The 23,735-nt window shown below is 45.5% G+C and overlaps 1 long non-coding RNA gene across 1 annotated transcript; it reads right to left on the bottom strand.

The window, feature by feature from the left end:
* Positions 1 to 15,466: 15,466 nt before the first annotated feature.
* Positions 15,467 to 18,443, bottom strand: LOC116913302. Its single transcript, XR_004389602.1, has 3 exons — positions 18,376 to 18,443; positions 17,876 to 17,952; positions 15,467 to 15,489 (listed from the first exon to the last, which is right to left on the bottom strand). It is a non-coding gene; the product is annotated as an uncharacterized LOC116913302 (long non-coding RNA).
* Between the last annotated feature and the right edge of the window lie 5,292 nt (positions 18,444 to 23,735).

Raw genomic sequence — 23,735 nt, 5'->3', positions numbered from 1 at the left:
CAGGCAAGAGAATCACCCATTTTCACTTCTTAGAATGACTTCCAAAGGCTCAAAATTCCTTTCCCACAGACGTGAACTGACACAGTAATGCTTGTGTTCGCACTATAGCTCACATCTTCCAGAAACGAGTTCAGATTGACCCCTAACGTGAAAGATACCACTTAATGGGTCCATCTGAGGAAGCAGAGGAAGCTCTGCTTCCAGGAACTCTCTAAGGGGGGCTAATTAGTGTGGCTGAGGATCGGTTCAGGCTGGAAGGCTTAGGTAACTCAGGCAAGCAGGGAAGAATGCTGGATTCACAATGCTTTCCCAACACACACTGCACGAAGAAAAGCGAAACCTTTCTCGGGCACTCGTGTCCAGGAGAAATTCACAGTGTGGTTCCTTTGGCTGCTGTGTTCCTCTTTTTTGAGACAGAGTCTCACTGGGTATTCTGAGCTGGCCTCAAACACAGTGATCCTCCTGCCTCAGCTCCCAGTGTTGGGATTTCAGGCGTGTATGACCTTGCCTGGCTTTTCAGTATGTCTTTTTGAATATAGTATATTGATCATACACAATCTTCTGCACTGTGAGGTCACCATGCTCATAGCTAAATCATATACATCTCTGTGGGGAGGTGTGTGTGTGGCTGAGATAATGCCATGTTAATGCCATGCTGCTCTATTCTGCTTTTACTCCATAACGTTGAAAAGGCCTGGATTAGAAAGAAGGAGGAGGAGGAAGAAGAAGAGGAGGAGGAGGAAGAGGAGGAGGAGGAGGAAGAAGAGGAGGAGGAGAGGAGGAGGAGGAAATTAAAAAAAAAGAAAAGAAAAGAGAAAAGGCCTGGATTATATAGAGGAATAGGGACCACCGCACCCCCAACCCCCGGCACTGAGGATCAAACCCAGGATCGGAAGCACAGTTCCTATGTAGGAAGTGAGAGACAATACAAGAAGAACTGATTGTATTTTCCAATGCTGACCACATCTCACACATTCCACAAACGATTTCAGGTTGACTTTTACTATGAAGGAGAATTTCATTTTATTTTTATTTTTAGACCCCCCCCAATTCCAGTCCTCTCTTCTAGTACTGTCTTCCTCCACCCCCCTCACCTGATCCCCCTTATTCCCATCCCCACCCACCCTGGTTAGCCCAAGAAAGAGATCATTTGACATGGGTCCGTCAAGGCAGACCAGAGCTAAGCGCATCAGCTCTACCATTGAGCAGCACTCCCAGACCCTCGAAGACAGGCTTTAGTTATTCACTGGCAGGCCCTGAATCGCTGTCCATTCACAGCACAAGTCTCCACTAAGTGTCTCTGGCGGCCATATTCGATGCTAGCCATTGAACTGAGGACTGTTTGTTTTCATCACAGATATGAAGACAAGGCAATGCTGTGAGAGCCCCGCCATGCTGGGCTTGTCGAGCATAGTAGTCGGCGGATGTCAGCACAGAGTAAAACACTGGTAAGAGAAAGAGATGCCAACCGAGGGGGAAAAGGCAGCCCAGTTTTCACTGCAGTGGGCTGGGCAGAGCACCCACCATGAGACAGCAGTCTTCTCTAGGAAGTTAAAGACCCAGGGTCAGCTGTAATGAACTACTGATCCAAACGAATATTAGCAACAAAGACAGCACACGCATCAGTGCGAGCTGGTGGTGGGGTTATTTCAGTTCATCTCCGCAGTAATTTTGAGACTCAAGTTTGGATTGGAAGTCTCTAGAGAAAGCTGAAAGTCTGTAAACAATTTGGCCAAAGGAGCTGCAACATTTTTTTCCTCAGCATCCACCATGTGCAAACAAAGGAAGTAGCCGAGAAGTAGCTTACACTGTCAAGTGGAGATGAGACAAGGACATCACCTGTTAATTCCTGTTAGCAGAAATTAAATGTTCTGGGGGAGGAAAAGAGCAAGGAGAAATAGGCCTGGATCCACAGGCTTGCAGACAAAGCAGGGTACAATTATTTACTTATTTATTCCAGTGGTGCCAAGGCCGATCCAAGGATCTTGTGCCTGATAACCTCTTACTCTATAAATAGCCCATGCCCCAAGCCCTCAGGTACAGTTTCTGAGCAAAGATTCACAGGAGTCCAAGGAGGGGTCCTATTGCATTTTACCTCCTGACTACACATCTGGTACATCTGCTTTTCTTCTTGGAGATCACAGCCCAGCCCAAGCTACCTCACCTCACCCCTTCAAAATCTTGAGTAGTTTTACTTGCTCTCTGGATAAACACAATCTTTCACGGTCATGCCATCTACCACCACAGCCTCATCCTTCTCACCCTAGACTCCTGGTCACTCTCTGTGCTGTCACCCGAACAAACACGACTTTGGGTCTCCGAGGAAAGCCTGCCCCGAGCTCGTTACAGACTCAGTCCCTCATGGTAGGTGTCATCTGTGTACTGTGTGCCTTTGCTCTGTACGTGCCCAGAGCCTGGAGCAGGTTTCTAGACTGGAAAGGGGTATCGGGTGGGAGAAATGACTTCATGGTTAACAGCACACACTGCTCATGAAGTGGACCCAGGTTCGGTTCTTGTCACCCACCTTGAAAGGCTCACAACCACTTAAAACTCCAGTTCCTGGGCCTCTGGTGCCCTCTTCTGGCCTCCCATGGTGCCTGCATTCACATGGTACACATACAGACAGGAAAGCACACACATCCGCATAAATAAAGATAAGTAAGATTTTTAACGAAAGAAGTACAATCTGCTCTGACGGACTTCTGCCTACTGAGCAGAAAAAAACAGTCAATGCTGTCCAACAACAAGGGGCAAGGCTAAGAAGGCTGTGGAAATGATAATTAAGGGGTCAGGAGCTGGGGTTATGGAAGTGATATTGAATAAAGTCTTTTATGAAGGAAGGGGGTTTGTTTTTATGAAAACAAAGTCTCCTATAGTAAAAACAGGCCTTAAACTCCTGTCTCCACCCCCTGAGTGCTGGGATTTCAGGAGTCTGCCATTATAGTCAGTACCGGAGATAGAACCCAAGGCTTTGTAAATGCCAAGCAATCGCTGGGCCAACTGAGTTGTATCCTCAGTCCCTATTTACTCTTCATTTAACTTATTTTTCTGTTTTTATTTATTCATAGACAGAGTCTGATTTGAAACTCATTTGATAGGCGTGGCTGGACTCAGACTCCCAAGTGCAGGGACTATAGGTCTAAACCCACCACACCTTCCTCGAGACAAGCAAAGCCGAGGGAATGAGAGCTCCTTCCTTATTCAGAGTTATCCGTATCCAATACGATTCCGCCTACAGCACGAGCTGAGCTGCTCCACACCGCTGGACTGAAGCCTGTGTGATCTTAGACAGATTCCGTTCCCTCCCTGGATCTCAATCTCCTCCCCTATAAAATGAGAATAATAGCACCTGCCTCGGAGGGATACCACGGGAATTACCCCAATTCGTGCATCTTACGTGCTCAGAGTAGTGGCCAGCGTTAAATAACCAAATATAAGTTTGCACTGCATTTGTTGGCTGTCGTTGCCAAAAGGAATGACCGAGAGGGCATCGGCACTCATCAAATGCCGCAGGGGGACTTTATCGTGTCTTGCTAAAGGTAACAGGTTTACTGTTGACTGTGGACCTCAGGAGAACGCAGCACCCAGTCTGTTACTTGGCTGATATTAGTCTCAATGAGCATGGTGCCGGTGTGTTCTTACGATGTATTTGTGGCCCATCCGATACAAAGGAAGTCATACCCGGCTTACTGGAAATCTAGTCAACTATCAAGGCTGGAGAAGCCCCTGGACTAAACCAGCCCAATCCCTAACTCCACTCTGTGTTTGTCCTCATACCCACGGTAAGTGTAGGCCTCTCTCCTTTCCTGTTGCAAAGGAAACTTCTCTTCGAAACCAATGGAGACCATTACAGAAAACCACAACCAATCAAAATGCAGAGCTGTGGAGCCCATTCCCAATGGCTATACTTACAAAACACTCCCACGCTTAAGACTCAGGGACCATTTTGGATGGGGAAGTGGAGAGATAGTAAAAGCCAGAGGAGCGGGAGTTTGCGCTGAGGCCGTGTGTGTGTGTGTGTGTGTGTGTGTGTGTGTGTGTGTGTTGTGTTTGTGTGTGTGTAGGGGGTCGGGGGGAGACAGGCATAAGACCTCAACCCTTCACAAAGAACTACAGGCAACCAAGGGACGCTGAAAGCAGGAGAAATAGTCTTGTCCAGGGAAGAGCACGCCAATTGGTCAGCCCTGAAGACACACCTAGGAGTAACATTGTACACGCTGAGCAGCTTATATTTAGGGACATGTGTGTACATATGCATGTACATATGTGTGTGTAACAACAATTAGTGATAGAGGTCGTGAATTAAAAAGAAAGCAAGGAGGGATGTATAGGAAAGTTTGGTGGGAGAAAAGGAAAGACAAATGATATAATCTCAAAAATGAAATAAAACATGAAATATTTGTGAAACGAATATTTTTTAACCATTTTTTAATAACATGTACGCCACTCTTGTCACCGAGCTAATTTCTTTACATGCGTGGTCATGTGTAATCTTCACAATAAGCTGTGAGCTTATCCTCTCATTATACTATGTCCTCTGCTTTTCAGAGGTTTAGGAAGCTCAACGCACTCCAAGGCACAAGGCCAGAAAGTGGCAGACCAAAACGGGAACCCCAAGAGCCTGGTCCCAGAGCTCTCAACTGCTACCCCAGAATAAATGAACGCTCTGCTGGTTTTCAAGTTCGAACGCAGGGAGTGGTGGGTATGGTGGTGAGCACTTTTAATCCCTACACTCAGGAAGCAAAAGGTACCGTGAGTTTTAGGCCAGCCAGGACACCCACCCACCCCCAACTAAAAAAATTAAATGTAAATTAGACATAAAGTTGGAGTGTTATCAAGAATAAAAATCAGAAATAACTCTGGCCAGGAAACACCAGTTACCACCTAAGGAAAAATAAATCTTAGAGGCAAGATAGTGGAGACAAAGAACCCACTTAGAAGTGAATAGGACACAGGAGACAGGTGTGGGCCTGAGAGAGAGGAAGGTCTCGCTGCCACAGAAGCCCACAGCAGGTGCTCTCAAGTGAGAGGAGACGGACTGGGGCACAGCATAGCCTCTCACTTTCTAAAGTTCATGGTGCTAACCCAGTGCGGTGCACACACCTATAATCCCAGCACGCAGGAGGCTGAGGCAGGAGAATTACAAATTCAAGGCCAGCATAGACTACGAAAGGAGACGCTGTCCCAGATACACAAAAATGAAGAAAAGAAAAGTGGGTGTTTTGACCTCAGGGAACTGTTGTGAGACTCTAATGAAGACAGCTAGGAGGCAGCATTTGGAGGGACCTGCACAAACCTTACCAACCTTCAGGACGCGATGCTTCTGGAAGCCCATTCCAGACACAGGCTATCTTCTGCAAATCCAGGACACCCACCAGACATGGTAGTATGCAAAGTGAAAAAGCCTTCACAGCCTGACACAGGCCCCGAGAGCCAGACTACAGAACACCAAGACGAGGCCACGGGCTTCTGGTGGAAGAGGAGGATGCCGGCCGCTCAGACACAAAAATATTTTACTCAGAAGCCATGGGCTGTGCTCCTCTTAAGCCCCACATGGTTGTCTGTCTGTTTGTTTTGTTGGTGGTGGTGGCTGTGGCGATGGTAGTGGTTTTTCCAGCTAGGGTGTCTCTCTAGTCCTGGCTGTCCTAGAATTCTCCCTGTAGACCAGGTTGGCCTCGAACTCTGAGATCTGCCGGCCTCTGCCTCCCAAGTGCTGGGATTAAAAACATGCAGCACCATGCCTGGTTCTGCCCTGTGTGCTGTCTTATTTTGTTGTTATTTTTGCTATTGCTGCTCTTGCTTTAAAAACAGTTTTTCAAAAAATTTTAATGGTGTGTGTGTGTGTGTGTGTGTGTGTGTGTGTGTGTGTGTGTGTATGTGTGTGTGTGTGTGTGTTTGTTTTCCATTTACTCTAGTAAGGAATTGCCTGTGCTCTTTTACCCCAAAGCCTTGTTATTTAGCTCTGGTAGTGAGGAGCCTGCCTCCTTATGGTTTCGAAAGCCATCTTATAAGAAAGACAAAGGGGGTTCATTGCTGCTTGTAATTAAATCTATTTCTCAAGGACTGGACTCACCTCTAACCTTGACTATAAATGGTTCTGTGCTGCCAGCTCCAGAAAACAGCAGCCACACCTTTGTTTTAAAACGTTGTTTTTAACCGTCGAGCAGCCTTACCTTGTTCCAAAAGATCATTCTGACTACCTTGAACTTTGAACTTGGGTTTTAAGAAGAGACGGGTTTTGGTTTTTTAGTTTTCGTTTTTTCAATATTGCTCTAACTAGTTTGGACATGGTGTTTTAGGTTGGCGGTCTTCCTCTGGAATCTTTGGGATTGACGTTAGCCTTGACCTCATAATTGTCTGGCCTTAGCCCCATAAGTGACAGGAGTTGAGGCCTGAACTCCACACCTGGCTAAATACCACATTCCTTAGGAGTTGTGGAGGAGACATTTTGGAATCTCCTTCAAATGTCAGATAAGCCATCAGCTTCTAGGTATTGAAGCTCAGAGGTTTTGTTGAGGGATAAGATAGACGTTCCCTCCCGGAGAGAAACATGGTTCACCGACTGAACAGGGAAAACAGAACACTTACTGCTGAGGGAGAACCTTCCCTCTTACACAATTAAATTTTATTTTATTTTCAGCAACCAGAAGAACCTTCGGGGCTTTGTTTCTGCTGTTGTCTTGCACGCCATTGTAGCCTCCCGTCTGGTAGAAATGGGATTCGCAGGCTGTGGTGATGGGGAGGTTCTGCTACCCCAAACCATGCATCCCCTGTTGTGAGGGAGAGGTGGGGTTAGGTTGGAATAGGAGTAGGAATGGGGAGATTAGTCTGAGACTACCTGCTCCTCAGAATGGTTGACAATTTATGGAAGAAATGTAAAGTTTCTTCTAGCAAGTAATCACTTTTAGGGATTGCCTACTCCGCACAGTGAGCTTTTGTCCCTGGACAATAACCCTAGAAAAGAGACAGTCTCCAAACTGTGGTCCATAGGTGACCAGTGTCCAGGAATCCGTGTAGCAACAGGGACATCATTTCAGAGGGCCTGAGGCAGACAGGGGACCATTTGCCTCAGCATCCTTGAATGTGTATGATGCCAGGACCAGAGGCCGGGAGAGGGCACATGATTTCCCTGCTCGGTTGTCCTAAACGGTAGTCCCGCAGAAACCGATTATGCTAATAATAGTTTCACACACAAAAGGAAAGGCACCATTGCTGGATATTTTGTTTTGAGCAAATGTCATTTTTGCCCCCATTGGAAGAAATTTTAAATGTAATTTTGCTCTTTCCCTTACTTCAAAAAGAATCATTCTCAAATGGCCCTAAACACCAGTTATAAGAAACTCGTGATGAATTTTTAGGACTAAGAGGGAGGTTTGACCCGACTGCTTTCAACCTTAGGTGTGTTAGCCTTGAAAGCCCCCAGTTCAGAGGCCTGCCTGGTTTGGTTCAGCAGCCTTCCTGGTTTTAGTCAGCATTCAGGGCTGCAGGTCCCATCCAGTCGCTGCTGGCACTGGCTTGCTCGCGTAGCCTCTCACACAGCAGCTTCCTGTGACACGCCCTAGTGCTGCAGTCGCTTCAGGCTCACATATAACCCAGAAGGAAAGCCTCTCCCCCATCTAGGCCTCACCACTTAAACCAAAACAAACCACAACACAATCTCTGCACTCTCCTCGTTTTGACCTGCCCCCACCCGACAGGAGTGATGTGGCCCAAAACCCTTCCTCCTTCAGAGTGATTCCTAGTAACCCCCAGAGTCGTTTTTTCTAATTAAATAAACCTCATCTCGTCTAGCTTCCTGGTCAGCATTTTGAACCCCCTACAGATGGGTCTGAAGGATTAACAGCAAATCCTCCTCGACCTAGCTCTGGCAGATGGGCGGCATGTGTCTGATAAATACTCGGACGGGACTGCTTCCTCCTGCTCCTCACAGATAGACCGAACACCCAGCAAATTAATTTTAAAATGGTGCCCCTCGCAACCCTTAAGTGGCAAAGGAGGCCAAACACAAATGATATGAATTTCATATGGGGAGCACATTATCACTTCACAATAACTGAGAAAAATAACCTGTAGAGTAACCGGGACCTCAGGGGGAGGCTGGGTCAGGAGGTTTACAGCTCAGCCCTGAGAGCAGGCCACGGGCACCCCTGGGGTCTCACCTTCCGGTCCTGTGCTCATTTGCATAGTCTTTCTGCTTTAGCCTTTTCTCCTAGGCGCTGGCTGGTTCCCTTTGGAATTTGAAAGCAGATGGACCGGAACACAGTACCTGTGTACATTTTGTGTTAGAAAAAGGCTGGATGCATCAAGGACTGCACAAACATGTCCCGGTCGTTAGAAACGTTTGCATTGAGGGATTGATGACCCAACTGTCTGTTGCATCGTGGAAAGGGAAAAGTGACTTCGGCTGTGGGAGAAGGGTGAGATGCTATTTGGAAACCCTGCAGAACAGCGGACAAAAGCCCAGCGCGCTGCAGCTCCGTAGATCCGAGTCCCAAGGATTAGGTTGTAAAATGTCCAAGTCTCACTTTCTGAAAAGTGCAATCGTAGTCAAATATTTGCATATAACATTGAGAGCTATGCATACCAGGCCGTGGTGGCTACACAGAGCAAGTTCCGGGACATCCGGGGTTACACAGAGAAACCCTGTCTCAAAAAGGAAAAGAAAAGAAAAGAAAAGAAAAGAAAAGAAAAGAAAAGAAAAGAAAAGAAAAGAAAAGAAAAGGAGCTATGCTTTAAACCCCGGGCACCTAGATACATAGGGGAGAGGCTCCTCTCAACATACAAAGAGCAGGACTCAGTCCTAGAGATCACTTACCTAAGGACATAGCTACTTTCTTGAAGCGGGGCACAACCAGTTCTCTAGAAAGAACTTTACTGGGCCACAACCAGTTCTCTAGAGCCTGTATTGGGCCTCTACTGGGATGGTGTATTCTGCAAACAAACTTGAATTCCTGAGAAGCGACTCCAGGGACTCCAGGAGAACACTAACTTGAGGTGACTGTCTGAGGGTGTCCTGTGAATTTGTAGGACGATGTGGATTAAGAATCCAGACCTGGTTCTAGCAGACCACCGTATTCTCTGTGCCTCACTTAGATTTATCTTAATTCCTAAAGAAGGTAACTGGACGTTTACGTTCTGCTCTGGACTGTTCTGGTTTGTCCGTATTTATTTTCAAAGGGAAGTGGGTCTGTGTGATAAACTTCAAGTCACCTGCCATGTTTTTATTGCTTACTTTCCGCATGAGAGAGTCAGGATAGGCTGCAGAATCTTTATGTTTTTTCCATAATGTATCCTCAACGCTTCATCCAAATCGTGCTGATTCATGGTAGGTATTTAGTAACTGAACTGTATGTATGTATGTATGTATGTATGTATGTATGTATGCATGCATGGGTGCATGTATACATATGTATGTATTTTATGGTGCTGGGAACCAAACTAAGAAACCCCTAGCAATGCAAAATTCATGCCGTATCACTGAGCTCCACTTACCAACACGATTTGTATATTTAAATATTTTTGTAATTTATTTACTTTTTTAGTTGTGTATGTGCATGTGTTTTCCATGTATGTGTGGTTACCCTCAAAGGCCAGAAGAGGGTGTCTGACCCCTTGGAGCTAGAATTAGAAGCAATTGTGAGCCACCCAAAACAGATGCCAGGAGCCAAACCCTGGTCCTCTGGCATCAGGAAGCACTTCTAATTAGTGAAATATCTTTCCAGGCCTCTGATTCATATATTTAATTTTTTATTGTTGTGATTATTTCCATGCATGTGTATGTATATATGTATACATGCATGTATGTATGCATGCAGGTATATATGTATGTATGTATATAACCCTGTGCATGTGAATGTCTAAGAAGACCAGAGGAGAGCATGGAGTCTCCTAGAACTGGAGTTCTGCGCTGACAGAGTTGGTTCTGGTAAGCAGACTCAAGTTCTTTAGAAGAACAGGAGCTTAACCTAGCTTAACTTAATTTATGGGGAGCCATTTCTCTACCCCAAAACTTACACGTTTTAAATGAGTAAAACGTATGACCTCAGAAGAATGTATTTTCTTGTTTGATTTACTTAAACGTTGTTTAAATTTTCATTTATTCATGAAGTGTGTGTGCACATGAAGGTCAGAGGACAACTCTTAGGAGTTGGTTCCTCTTCCCACCTTGTGGATCTTGGGGACTGACTCGGGCTTAGAATGGCTGTCTTTACCTACTTGAACGAGCACACCACCTGTGCTTGATTTTTTTTTTTTTAAAGATTTATTTATTTATTATATATAAGTACACTGTAGCTGTCTTCAGACACACCAGAAGAGGGCATCAGATCTCATTACAGATGGTTGTGAGCCACCATGTGGTTGCTGGGATTTGAACTCAGGACCTTCAGAAGAGCAGTCAATGCTCTTAACCGCTGAGCCATCTCTCCAGCCCGATTTTTTTTTTTAAGACAAAGTCTCACTGTATAACCTAGGAAGGCGTTGAACTAATAACATCCTGCCTCAGACTCCTAAATGCTAGATTTCAAGATCCAGGTAATCCACAAAAAGAAAGACTTCTGCCTTTGCCCTGCCTCTGTGTCTCTTGTCCCTTGGACAAGTCCCTTAATTACTCTGAGCTGTGGGCTCCTCCTGGCCTCGCTCTGACTTTCTGCAGAGCCAGCTCTGCCAAGAAACAATGTCACTCACCGGAAGAGAAATGCAACTCACAACTATCCGAGCTACTTGTGTTCTGCTACCCCGGTGATACAGGACAGAAAATGTGAGGTGCTGTGGGTAGAGTGGGATGTAGGTACCAAAGCGCCCTACTGGGGGGCAACTCAGGTAGTGCTGCATCTAGAGAAAGCATCCTGGGGAAATCTGACACTTCCGAAGTGACCCAGCAATTCCAACAGCAGGAGTTTTTTTCCCTATAAAAATACTGATTGCTGTAGAAATGGCTATGCATGTCAACCAGAAAATTAGTTAGATGAATTATCAAACTGCCATTGAGAGAGAGAGAGAGAGAGAGAGAGAGAGACAGAGAGACAGAGAGACAGAGAGACAGAGAGACAGAGAGACAGAGAGAGAAAGACAGAGACACAGAGAGAGAGAGAGACGAGAGAGAGAGACAGAGAGAGAGAAGCAAATCTAGAGTGTGCCTGGTACATTCCGAAATTTTTAATAGGGCTGAGTGAGATCAGTGTCACAAATGCAGCTTAGATGTACGTAAAACATGGAGTGACACCCGATCCACTCTGTGTACCCTTGAGAGAGGAACTAAGAATCTGGGAAACAAGTGTGGAAGGGGAAAACTTCGTTACAAACCCTCCGTGAGCTCTGCATGTGGAATCAGCCACTGGCTTACGCAAAAGAAAAACCAAATCAAGGGCCTCCAGTGGTTATTTGTGCTTCTACACCAGTGGCTTACACCCCGGGGGGTTGCGACCCATTTGGGGGTCAAATGACCCTTTTACAGGGCTCACATATCAGATTTCCTGCATATCACGTATTTACATAAAGATTTATAACAGTAGCAAAACTGCAGTGATGAAGTAGAGACAAAAACGATTTTCCGGTTGGGCGTCATCACGATGTGAGGAACTGTATTGAAGGGTCAAAGCATCAGGAAGGCTGAGAACCACTGTTCAGATGATGTTGAAGATTTGCTGGGTGTCCTTGTAATACACCACGTGCCCAGTCCCTGTAACAGACATGCAATGAGGAAGATTTTAAAATCGGCCAAGTGACAGCGGTCAGTAGAATAATATTCTGTCCAACTTGGTAATTCTATGAAAAAAAAATAAACATACAGAATTTATTATGGTGCTTAGAATTAGAAATTCACATCTCTGTGGCTACATTCTAGTAGTTGGTCTAAAAGATGATAACCCTAGACAGAAAGGCCGCATATTAAAAATAATAATAAGGGCTGGAGAGATGGCTCAGAGGTTAAGAGCAATGGCTATTCTTCCAGAGGTCCTGAGTTCAATTCCCAGCAACCACATGGTGGCTCACAACCATCTCTTCTGGGGTGTCTGAAGACAGCTACAGTGTACTCTTATACATAAAATAAATAAAAAATCATAATAAAATGAAAACTAAGAGTACTGTCGTAGTCCATTCTTCTAGCACAGTTGCTCCTGACTGGCTCTTTGCTTGTCTGTACGACATGGCCTGTAGTGTTTGTTGGTGTGGGGCTTGATTTCCTGAGGCTAAACCAAATGTAATGGTCTCAGAGTCAGGCCATGTCCAGATTCCAGGGGTACAGTTCCCCACTATGAGATATTAAGCAAATGACTTAATCTCTTCTGTCCTGAGCCCCTTGTCCTGACGAGTAGAAGAGCCATGAGGGTGACGGGAGATCAGTCATGCAGAAGGCTTGGTGCGGCCCCAGGGGTGCAGTGAGCTCTCTCCAGGAGTGACATCATCTTTGTGCTCCTTAGTCTGTCTCCCTAGCTCGATGACAAGTGGCATCAGCTGCCCCTTTTAAACCAGCTTTTGTTTACGGCATGCCTGCTATGTAAGTAACCACTAAGAAAGTCTGACTGCTTCATAGGTCTACATCAAGATGACTCTTAGATCCAGCCCTTGATGGAGATAAAACAGAACGTCTTATAAATAGCATAATTAGACCCCAGACAGGTTCATTAATTTAGTTTTAAAATCTTCTCTCTGTAAAGCACAGTATTTTTGTTCTTAGAAGGGTACAAATGGCTATGCGGTGGTGGTGCATGCCTTTCATAGTCCCAGGACTAGAGCGGCAGAGGCAGGTGGATCTCTGAGTTCCAGGCCAGCCTGGTTTGCAAGTCCCAACCTGCAGAGAAAGCCTGTCTCAAAAACAAAACAAGACAAGGAATCAGCATAGTTGCTGGAGAAATGGATCCGTGGTGAAGAACACTCATTCTTGCAGAGAAACCAAGTTTGGTTCCCAGCGCCTACATGACAGCTCACAGACATTAGTAACTCCAGCCTAGGACTTCTGATTCCGCCTTCTTCTTCTTCTTCTTCTTCTTCTTCTTCTTCTTCTTCTTCTTCTTCTTCTTCTTCTTCTTCTTCTTCTTCTTCTTCTTCCTCCTCTTCTTCCTCCTCCTTCCTCTTCCTCCTTCCTCCTCCTCCTCAAGATTTGTTTACTTTAGTTCTATGAGTACGCTGTTGCTATCTCCAGACACACCAGAAGAGGGCATCAGGTCAAATTACATGTTTGTGAGCCACCATGTGGTTGCTGGGAATTGAACTCAGGACCTCTGGGAGAGCAATCAGTGCTCTTAACCACTGAGCCATCTCTCCAGCCCCTGATGCCCTCTTCTGACCTATGTGGACTCCTGTACACATGTAGTACGTGTCTACACATTCAGGCAAAACACTCATACATGTAAACTAAGGTTTTTAAAAAAAACAAAGTAGAGGACTGGAGAGACGGCTCGGTGGTTAGGAGCACTGGATGTTCTTCCAGAGGATCCAGGTTTCATTTCCAGCACCGACAAGGCAGCTCACCTCCTTTAACTCCAGATTGAGAAAATTCAGTGGCTTCAAGGGCACTAAATAGACCTATACACATAAAGTAAAAATGTCTTTTTCCCCCTCTGAGGTAGGAACTCTTTTCCTTCATTGGAGTTTTTAAATTTACATTTTAAATGTTATTTCCTTTCCGGGTTTCCCCTCCAGAAACCTGCTATCCCATCCCTACCCACTGCCCACCCCCGCTACTCCCCACCCGCACCCCCACCCCTGCTTCTATGACGGTTCTACCCCACCTACCCACCACTCCCTCCCACCTCCCCACTCTGACATCTTCCTATATGGGACATGGAGTTGTGGCAGGACCAAAGGCCTCTCCTCCCATCGATTCCCAATAAGTCTTTTTTTAAAGAAAAGATTCATTCCACCACGGAGGGGGAAGGGTTGCTGAGGCCTGACTCCTGGCTGAAGAGCTATTGATAGTTGATGGCTACCAGGGAAGAGAAAGTCACTTTCCTTGAGGAGAAGTGATTTATTTTGTTTGTTTGTTTTGTCAGTTTGATACGAACTAGGGTCACCTGGGAAGAAGAAACCTTACTATCGAACTGTTTCTCCACGGTCTCTGTATCACCTACTGTCTCCAGACTCCTTCTGCCTGGAGTTCCTGTCCTGTCTTCCCTCGGCGATGAGCTGTGACTGAGGTGGGTGAGCCAAATAAGCCTTTCCTCCCCAAATTGCTTTCCGTCGTGGTGTTTATCACAGCACTCAAGAGCAAACAAGGACAAAGTGGACACTGTAAGCTACACCCTACACCCTCAACTCAGGCACGACTCAGGCACAGCGAGTTCAAAATAACAATGATTGGAAAGTGCAGAGGGTTAATGTACGCATGGCGTTCAGTCCCATCAGCTGGTATTATTGTCACGTCATCGTTAGGTCATCTCCCTCTGTGTTCATTCCTGAGACATGATGAAAAATATAATTATTAAAAAAAAAAAAAAAAAAGAAGGGGTTGGGGATTTAGCTCAGTGGTAGAGTGCTTACCTAGGAAGCGCAAGGCCCTGGGTTCGGTCCCCAGCTCCGAAAAAAAAGAAAAAAGAAAAAAAATACAATTATTGTCTTTTCATAAAAGATTTATTGATTTATGGATATGAGTACACTGTTGCTGTCTTCAGACACAACAGAAGAGGGCATCAGATCCCATTACAGATGGTTGTGAGCCACCAGGTGGTTGCTGGGAATTGAACTCAGGACCTCTGGAAGAGCAGTCAGTGCTCTTAACCACTGAGCCACCTCTCCAGCCCCTCTTACTATCTTTTTAAAGATTTATTTATTTTTCTACATATGAGTGTTTTGCATCAAGTGCCTGCCTGCTGCCTGAGGAGGCCAGAAGAGGGAATTGGATTTCTTATAACTGGAGTTACAGACATTTGTGAGCCTCCATGGGAGTGCTGGGAAGAAAACACGGTTCTTCTGAAAGAGCAGCCAATGCTCTACCACCCTGAACTCAGTGGAGCTTCTCAGAGTTGCTGGGTGACAAGGGGTCCTATTGTTATTGTTCTGTGCAGGACCCCAGACTATCTCTGAAGTAAGAAACACGGGGTTTCCTATATATGATATTGGAAGTCAACAACCTCTGAAGGTCTTCAGGGCTGATGGTTAATTTACTAGGGTCACAAGGGAGGCCCCACCTTCCAAGAAGCCAGATACACTGTCGGCTCTCTGATATTCTAGCAGATCACCTGGCATAAATAACTTAGAAAGAGGAACCCAGGTATAGGGACACACGCTTGAAAGCTGGTGCTATAGATATTTGACGTTGGGTGGCCAAAGCAGGAAGATTTTTCAGCTGGAGGCCAGTCTAGGCTATGCGTCTTAAAAACGAAGGAGTAAATATAAATAAAAAGAGGAAATAATGTTTGGGTCATGACTTCAGATGTTCTAGACAAACAATACCATAGCTTTTGGCTTGTGAGGAGGCATAGATAGCATCATGGTATAGAGTGCTCACTTCTTAACGGTCCACAAGCTCAGTTGTGTTCTTTTTCTTTCCTATATTAAAGACAGAGATTGAGGAGGGGTTGTTGTTATTGTTATTGTTGTTGTTAACGCCTTTAAACGCACTCGGTATTTTTCTGAATCCTTTCTTTTCGTTTTGGTGCTGGATCTTCAACCCTGGGCCTTGTACATGCTCGTAAGTACTCTGCAAGTGAGCTGTCCCTCAAGAGACAACAACTCAGGTTGATTTTTCACGTGTTCGCAGAGCAAACGGTCACTAGTTAAGAGACATTTTCTGACTGGGCTCTCACCAACCCCTGCAGTATGAGTTGACTTTACCTTGTTCCACTGTAACCCCCAACCCCAAACACTGGCATCTAGTGGTTCTAGTAGCTTTGGGATTGACCCTCCTTCAATGTTAGATTCCCTAACTGCTGGCTCAAAAATTGGACAAGTTCCTTACATTCGTGACGATCTCCTATGGTCATAGACATTTTCCATGTTATAAATATGTTAAACAGAGATACTGACATATCCGTTCACGGAGCTCGGGGCTGGCTCTGTGCCTACTAAGGTTGTCCTATAAATAGTAGACCTCAGAACATGCTGGCTGCCACTACCGTGGAAAGACCAGGGTTTTATCCAGAACACTCTCCTTTTCCATACAAGCTCATGTCCTTTCGCTCATGTTTTGCAGCTCAGCTTTCTCCAAACACATCATGTAACCCAGCCAAGACAACGAAGGCTTCTCTAGCCCCTCGCCAGTCCTTGCATACAGCAGGCTGTCTATTGACACAGGAGAAATGTCACCAGCACGGGTGTTCAGTGAGTTCATCGTCCCATTAGCAGTACTGGTAAATTGACAGACCAGAGTCGGTTGCCAATATGTGTATGACATAGAATGCCCTAAGAACCTTATATACGGCCAGCTGTGGTGGCACACTCCTTTAATCCCAGCACTAGGGAGGCAGAGACAGGCAGATCTCTATGAGTTCAAGACCAGCCTTTCTACAAAGCAAATTCCAGGACAACCAGGGCTGTTACACAGAAACCCTGTCTCGGAAAAACAAAATAAATGTCAATGGATATGAGGGGAGAAAGGAACCCTCATACGCTGCTGGTATAGACAAAAAACTAAAAATAGAACCACCATTTGACCAACCTATACTAGTCTTGGGTAAACACACCATAGACATACCTGCACGCCTCTGCTTATTATACATGTGCTACCATGATAGCTGCAAAAAAAAAATATCAAGCCAGATGTTCAACAACAGATGTATAGATATAGAAAACATGCTACACACACACACAATGGACTTTATTTGCTGTAAAGAAAAACGAAGGCATGATGTTTTCAGGGAAATAAATACATTTTGAAATCACTATGTTAAACAAAATAAACCAGACTCAAAAAGACCAAGACACATGTTTCTCTTGTATGTGCAACCTAGGTTTAAGTTATACATACACACACATGTATGCATATATACACATGTGCACGTATGTGTGTGTGTGTGTGGAAGTAGAGGTCATGAAACTAGAAAGGAGATCATGAAAGGGAAGAAAGAAATCTTGAAGGGTGGAGAAAGAGAATGAGGCATACTTGGGATATGAAAGCAAAAGGGGAGAAAAAAGGCACCATCAGCATTTGAGAATGGGGGTGGGGATGCATTAGAATAAAATATAATTTTGCATATGTGTGAAAATACCACATTGAAACCCATTATTTTCCTTGAAAACTTAGAGAAGGAAAGAAAGAGGAGAGGGAGGAGGGGGAAGAGGGGAAGGAGGAGGAGCAGGAGGAGCTGAGAGGGTTGGAAGGGGAAGGAGAGAGAGGGAGAGGGAGGGGAAAGGTGGGGGGGGGGAAGGAGAGGTAGGGGAAGGGGGGGAGGGGGGAGGGAGGGAGGGAGAGGGGAGGGGAGGGGAGAAGTTACTCGGAGGTAGTGCTCAGCTGAGATCTCTGAAATCAGCCCTCTGTGCAGAGGCCCCTTGACATACAGTAGTGGTGATCCAGTCGAGGTTGGACAGCTAGGATGACCTTGAGATAGATTTAAAACTTGAAAAAAATATATAAATGTAGATTGTACTGATAAAGCACTATCAAAATACCGAGAAAGAAAAGTACTGAGACCTCTTGTGTTCTTTGGATCCCTGCCCCCTGTTATTTTTGACAGATATTTGTTAATTCCCATCCACAGAGATGAATAAAATACATTCACAGGGGGGAGAGGGGTGGTGACATTGAACCTGATCTTCTGGGTTTTCTGCACATGGTGACCTCCCTGCCCCGCCCACTCTTAACTCCTGAACTGCCCTTTGTCCCCGTGTTATCAGGAAGTGAGTGAGTGACATCAGGAAGGGGGGCTTAGCAAGGGAGCCGCTTTCCTCCTTGTTGTAAAAACTCCAGCTACCTGACCTAATAAGTTGGAAAACTTACAGTAGGCTTCTGGTTTCATTGCAGGTCCTCAAATGCACAGGATGTCGTCACCACCCTGCCGTGTGTATTCGTGCTGTCTGTTTGAACAGGCACATGGCAGGACATAGGTCATAGCCTCGCCACTTCCTTATTTTTTGCCCCAAGTTTCCTCTCTGGCTTCCACAGAACTAGTATTTTTCTAAGCTACCAGTAGCACAACCAGTTGCCTCCCTCCTTAACCCTGACCGCTAGAAAACGCCCAGCATTGCTTTTCCCGCTCGAAATTGCCCTTCAGGACTGTGAAATAGAAATGAATCGCAGACACGCACAATTTCAGCCTCTCGGAGATTCTTCGGTCCTGCTCCTCACTTGTCAAATGAGAAAAGCAACCAGGATGCTCGGCGTGGAGAGGCCCAGGCATGCCCTGTAGTCTGTGCCCAATCTCTCTCTCTCTCTCTCTCTCTCTCTCTCTCTCTCTCTCTCTCTCTCTCTCTCTCTCAAAATAAAAATCATATAATCACCGAGTTCTTCCGTTTCCACCATCTTGCCATGTCCTAAAAATAATAAAGACACCGGTGCCCTTGGGGATGCCAGTCAAAGGAAATGAGTAGCCGGGCTTCCGTGAGCCTAGTCAGCATCCGAAGCAGGGAGAAAGAGACTCCTAAGGGGAATGATCCTCAGCGGCCCAATTGCCTGGAGCCCTCAAGGACTCTGCCCCCAAGGTGAGCACACAAGGCTTCGTGTGTTTTCTTCGGGGACCTTTGCCACATTTCCCTCTCACTGTGCTTTGAAAATTAACTGCCAGAATCTGGTCATTATGGCTTCATTAACTATTCCTTGTAATTGCAACGGTCATAATTAATTCATCTGTTATTCACATGGGTGACGTACAGACACTTTAATAGATTTTCCTCGGGGAATTCCACCCTTTAAATGATATTGACGGCACTTTTAGGAGATTTAAAGACAAACGACCAGAGTAGAAATTCATTTTCGTGCAAGTAGCTAGGAGATATTATTTAAAAAAAAAAAAAAGACACAGAGGCATTAAAAAAAATGCCACTGTTATCTTTTTAAATCCTGGAGTTTTTACAAATGAAACCCAAAAGCCAATGAATAAGCTTTTCCTCCTTCCTCTACCAGATATTTTTCTTTTCTTCTTTTTTCTTCTTTCTTTTCTTTTTTTAAAAGAAAAAAGTAGACTTATTTATTCTATATGAATGAGTGTTTTGTTTTGCCTGCATGTATGTACATGTATGATGCGCATGGCTGTCACCTCAGGAGGCCAGAAGAGGGGTTGACTCCCTTGTCACTAAAATTCCTGATGGCTGTGAGCCACCGTGGGTGCTGGGAACAGAACTGAGTTCCTCAGCAAAAGCAACAAGTGCTCTCTGCTGCCAAGCCAACCCTCCAGTGCCACCCCAACCCCCAACCCCCAACCCCCAACCCCCTGACCCCTGACCCCTGACCTGTGCCTCTTTGAGTCAAGTTCTCACTCTAATACTGGAACTTATTATGTAGCCCAGGCTAGCCTCAAACTTCCAGTGATCTCCTGCCTCCGACTCCTGTATGTTGAAATTAAAGGCATGAGCCCAGATTTCTGGTTTTTCCAGTACAAAGTAAAGTCATCCGTATACAAAACAGACGATATCTTTGCACAAATGCATACCAGGCTATGTAACTAAATATACTTGAATAGATTCCGGGGTCAAACCTTTCAGGCTTCCTTTATTTGCTCATGAATCATTGATTCTTTATCCCTCGACTGTATGCTGACTTCCTCGTGTTTAATTTACGTTAGAGTTCTTTCTCTTTCCTTTCTCATGAAATCGGTTGCATGAAACCCAGATAAAACATCGGTGACTCAAATATCACACACTCTCTAGCCCTTGTCCCTGGACTCTTCCGTGCATGTACCCCTGCATTCCCTCGTTTAAAGCTGAATGAAAATTCCACACGGCTGAATATTTAAGGAAATGCTTAATGATGGGTTATCTGGTGGAAATCTCCAGCCTATGATGACAGACACAGCTTTAAGCAGCAGAAGTGAAGCGGTTGTCTACAATTCAGGCTAACAGCTGTACTCAGCAAAACGTGCTCTGTCTGAAAGCGCTCAGCCATGGAGAGAGGAAGAAGATGTCCCTCTGGCTTGTGTTATTCTGCAATTGCTCAACACCCACTTGACTCGGAGTAGAATCACAAACACCCAGGGTCTGGTCTCTCGGAGATGACCTAGTGCACCTTTTTGATGAGTTCTTTAGATGGGAATGCTGAGTCAAGGTCATCTGTAAAGTGTCCTGCCCAGGTCATCTGTAGATGATGATAGCCCACTCTAGTCCCATTCCCTGTCTCTAGATCTTGGCCCAACACTTATCCAACAGACTTCATCCTGTCTTGGCACCATGGCTTCCACAAGTCGAGAACTTGGTGCCAACATGAAACAGCATGATAAACTTAGAGGAAGACACCAAAACGCCACACAAACAACAAACAACTCAAAGACCGAGTACCAAGTACTTCGTTCTTGACTTGCTCTCCTGAACTTCAAGTAAAGCAGCTTTTGCAGGCCAATAAGAGATTGGTGTACCTCGGCGGTAGAGGACTTTCCTACCATGCATAGATTCTGGGGTCGAGTCCTCGAAAGTTATCATTCCTAACTGATACCTGATACCCAATTATAACCGCTTGGGTTTGGGAGGGAACCTTTTAAGAGCCACAAGAAACCTGGAACCTTCCTGAAGTTTAAAAATCTGGCTAGCAGCGAAGGTAGGTACCAACCTCGGTACTTGTAAGCAAAACAATAGATGACGTCAGCTCTTCATGGGTTCCAAGTTCTCTCAAACAAACTCCTTTCTCCCAAGGCTTTGGATTCATCAAGCCGATAGCCTGGTGTTTGAATAAGAATCAATCTCTCTCTCTCTCTCTCTCTCTCTCTCTCTCTCTCTCTCTCTCTCTCTCCTCTCTTCTTTTATGTTTTGTTTTAAAGATGGCTCAGGATGCCAACTGCTAAGTTCACCTGCCCGCTCTGCTTGGCCACTCAGCACCTGGTATTTTAGGGGTTTTTTTGTTTTGTTTTGTTTTTCATTTTGCATTTTTAAATCAGGATTTCTCCCCCACTTTCTGAGCCCCGGAGTTCACCCTGAGGGTGGGTGGTTATTGTAAACCGACCCGGGGAAGACTGAGGTTCTGCATTCTCCTGGCTAGAACAGAGGACCCAGGCTGAGGTCAAAATTATTATGTGGAGATTAAAGCGTAGAATTTAATTATGTGTTCTGTTGCTCCCGGTACATTTATTAATTTAGCAGTACAAACTGACTGGGGCTAAACAAGCAGGACTGATTAATTTGCAAAGACATCTAGGTAACAGATTGTGATCAAAGTGGGGACCTGATCCTGTTAGATTGAAATGTGTCGTTGTACGCCGAGTGAAGGACACGCGGCAGCATGGCTTTATCTTTATCAATGCCGTCCTCTGAAGGAGGGGGGACAGACCTGCAGATACTAATCAGGGCTGAGGCCCTGCCAGTCAATAATTACCCACTGTCTCATCATAATCCCGGAACTAAGCCCCTGCCCAATCCATCTGGGACCCTTTTCCCATCTATTGCACGGCTCAGGAGTACGTGTGTAAGCTATTGCCTCTGCTTGTGCTGTCTGTCCCTCGAGTATAGATTCATGGCAGTGACCAATTAGGTTGCCGTGTTCTCTCTCTCTCTCTCCCCGTTGCTTCCAAGTCGCTCCCAGGGCTCCTTGCTCAGCACTGGTAGCCAAGCACAGAAGCATCCAGTGCAGAAATCCACCCACCTCTCTGAACTGTGTCACAGGAGTGATGGCGCTGCAGGTGTTCTGAGAAGAGAGGCAACCCTACACCCCTGGACCTCCAGGCTTCCTTAAGCCACCCTCCACCTGCTACCACCTTCTGCCACAGACCAAATCGCACACAGAGGACAATATTCCTGACCCTAATCCAGGAATCAAACAGCTGAAAAGAGGAGAAAGCAAATGTGTCAATAATTGAACCTCTGGTCCCTGAATAAGGACTCAGTATCCGTCCAAGGGTGACAGTATGGGGCCCTGATGTCCCCGAGACTTCAGTAAAAACTCAGGTTCTGCTGTTGGCCATCTGGTCACTCCATTGTTTTTTGACACTGTCTAGCATCTGCCTCCGTTGCGCCGGGAACTGACTGGGCCGCTGACTGAAAACGGATCAACCTCACAGATAATGAAAGGTTCAGACAAAGGTAGTCAGTCCTAGTTGGGTAGGATTGTCAAGGGTCTCGGATGCCAGCACTCAGGAACAGAGGCAGGCAGAGCTCTGTGAATTCAAGGTCAGCCTGGTCTATATAGTGAGATCCAGGACAATCACTCCCTGTCTCAAGAAAGAAAGAAAGAAAGAAAGAAAGAAAGAAAGAAAGAAAGAAAGAAAGAGAAAAAAGTTATCTTCTGAATTCCTGTGGCCCGAACCAAAAGATCCTAGCCCTTGCTCAAATGGTACTGACGGCTCTAACTGTTTGCATTTCATCCTCACAAATCAATACACATTTCTTATGAATCTGTGTCTTTTCCTTGTGTAGCTCACAGTTAACAGTTAACACACGACAGCTTCTGTATGTGTATTGTTTGTGTTCATGTTTCCGTGTGTCCGAACATGTACATGTATGGAGGCCAGAGGCCATTGTTTTCCACTTTAGCATTTGAACTGGAAGGTTACCTATTTAGCTAGACTGGCTGGCTAGGAAGCCCTAGGGACAGCCTCCTGCCCCTTTCCACCCCTATCTCTATGCTAAGATCATGGCTGCTTTATGTGGATGCTTGGGGTTGAACTCAGGTCTTCATGCTTGCACTGCCAGCGCATTACTGACTGATCCATTTCTCTAGCCTCGATTACTAATCCCTACAGGTAAACACAAGAATGCTTTATGAATGACTTTGAAGGTAATAGGGACAGATAGTCTGTTATAATTAAAGGACAGATATTGATCGACGACTTAGAGGATTATAAACTCAAGGTCCAGCTTGGGCTACATACAAAACCCCATCCTGGGTTGGGGAGGGGAGAAAAGCTAGCTGAGGCAGTAGGATCTTAAGTTCAAGGCTCAACTGAGCTATAGTGTGAGTTCAATGTCAGACTGAACAACTTAGCAAGACCGTATCTCGAAATTTTAAAAGTATGAACCAGAGAGGCGGGGTCACCCCACAAGGCAGCTCACAACCACTGTAAACCCAGTCCCAGGGACTCTGACATCCTTCTCTGGCCTGTGGGTGCTACATACATATGATGCACAGACATATGTGCAGACAAAACCCCGCCCACGTAACATAAAATAATTCTTTAAAGATATAATATGAATTTAAAAGTGTAAAGAAAGCCAAGGATAAAGTATAGTGACAGCGCACTTCCCAAAGATATACAGAGCATGTTTAAACCTGTCTACACTCTCCTCACAGACAGACAGGAAGAAAAAAAGAAGGAAGGAAGGAAGGAAGGAAGGAAGGAAGAAAGAAAGAAAGAAAGAAAGAAAGAAAGAAAGAAGATAGCGAAGTTGCTTAGAAAAGTTGCTATTGCCATGAATAGAAATTCAAAGAAACAAATTCTGTCCCTGCTAATAGCAGACATCTGCACGGCCCCCACTGGTCAGGCGAGTCCGTCTGAAATCCAAGGGGCTGATTTCCAAGCGCCCTGTGAGGGCCCAGGCCCAGGCCCAGCGCATGCGCTGAAACAGCAGGCTTGTGTTTCAGACCTTTGCTAACGGTGACCAGGTTTTAATGAGTTAAATCTACAACCTGGCTCGGGTTCTTCTCTGGTAGATACAAGGATTCACGGAGAGGCTTCGCAGCACCTCTTCCCTAAGCTCCCAGGATGCCCGCTGACGAGGAACTG

Source organism: Rattus rattus, chromosome 12 (assembly GCF_011064425.1).
Source record: "Rattus rattus isolate New Zealand chromosome 12, Rrattus_CSIRO_v1, whole genome shotgun sequence".
Lineage (NCBI taxonomy): Eukaryota > Metazoa > Chordata > Mammalia > Rodentia > Muridae > Rattus > Rattus rattus.
The sequence above is the reverse complement of the archived record's forward strand: the minus strand, read 5'-3'. Positions and strand labels throughout refer to the sequence as shown.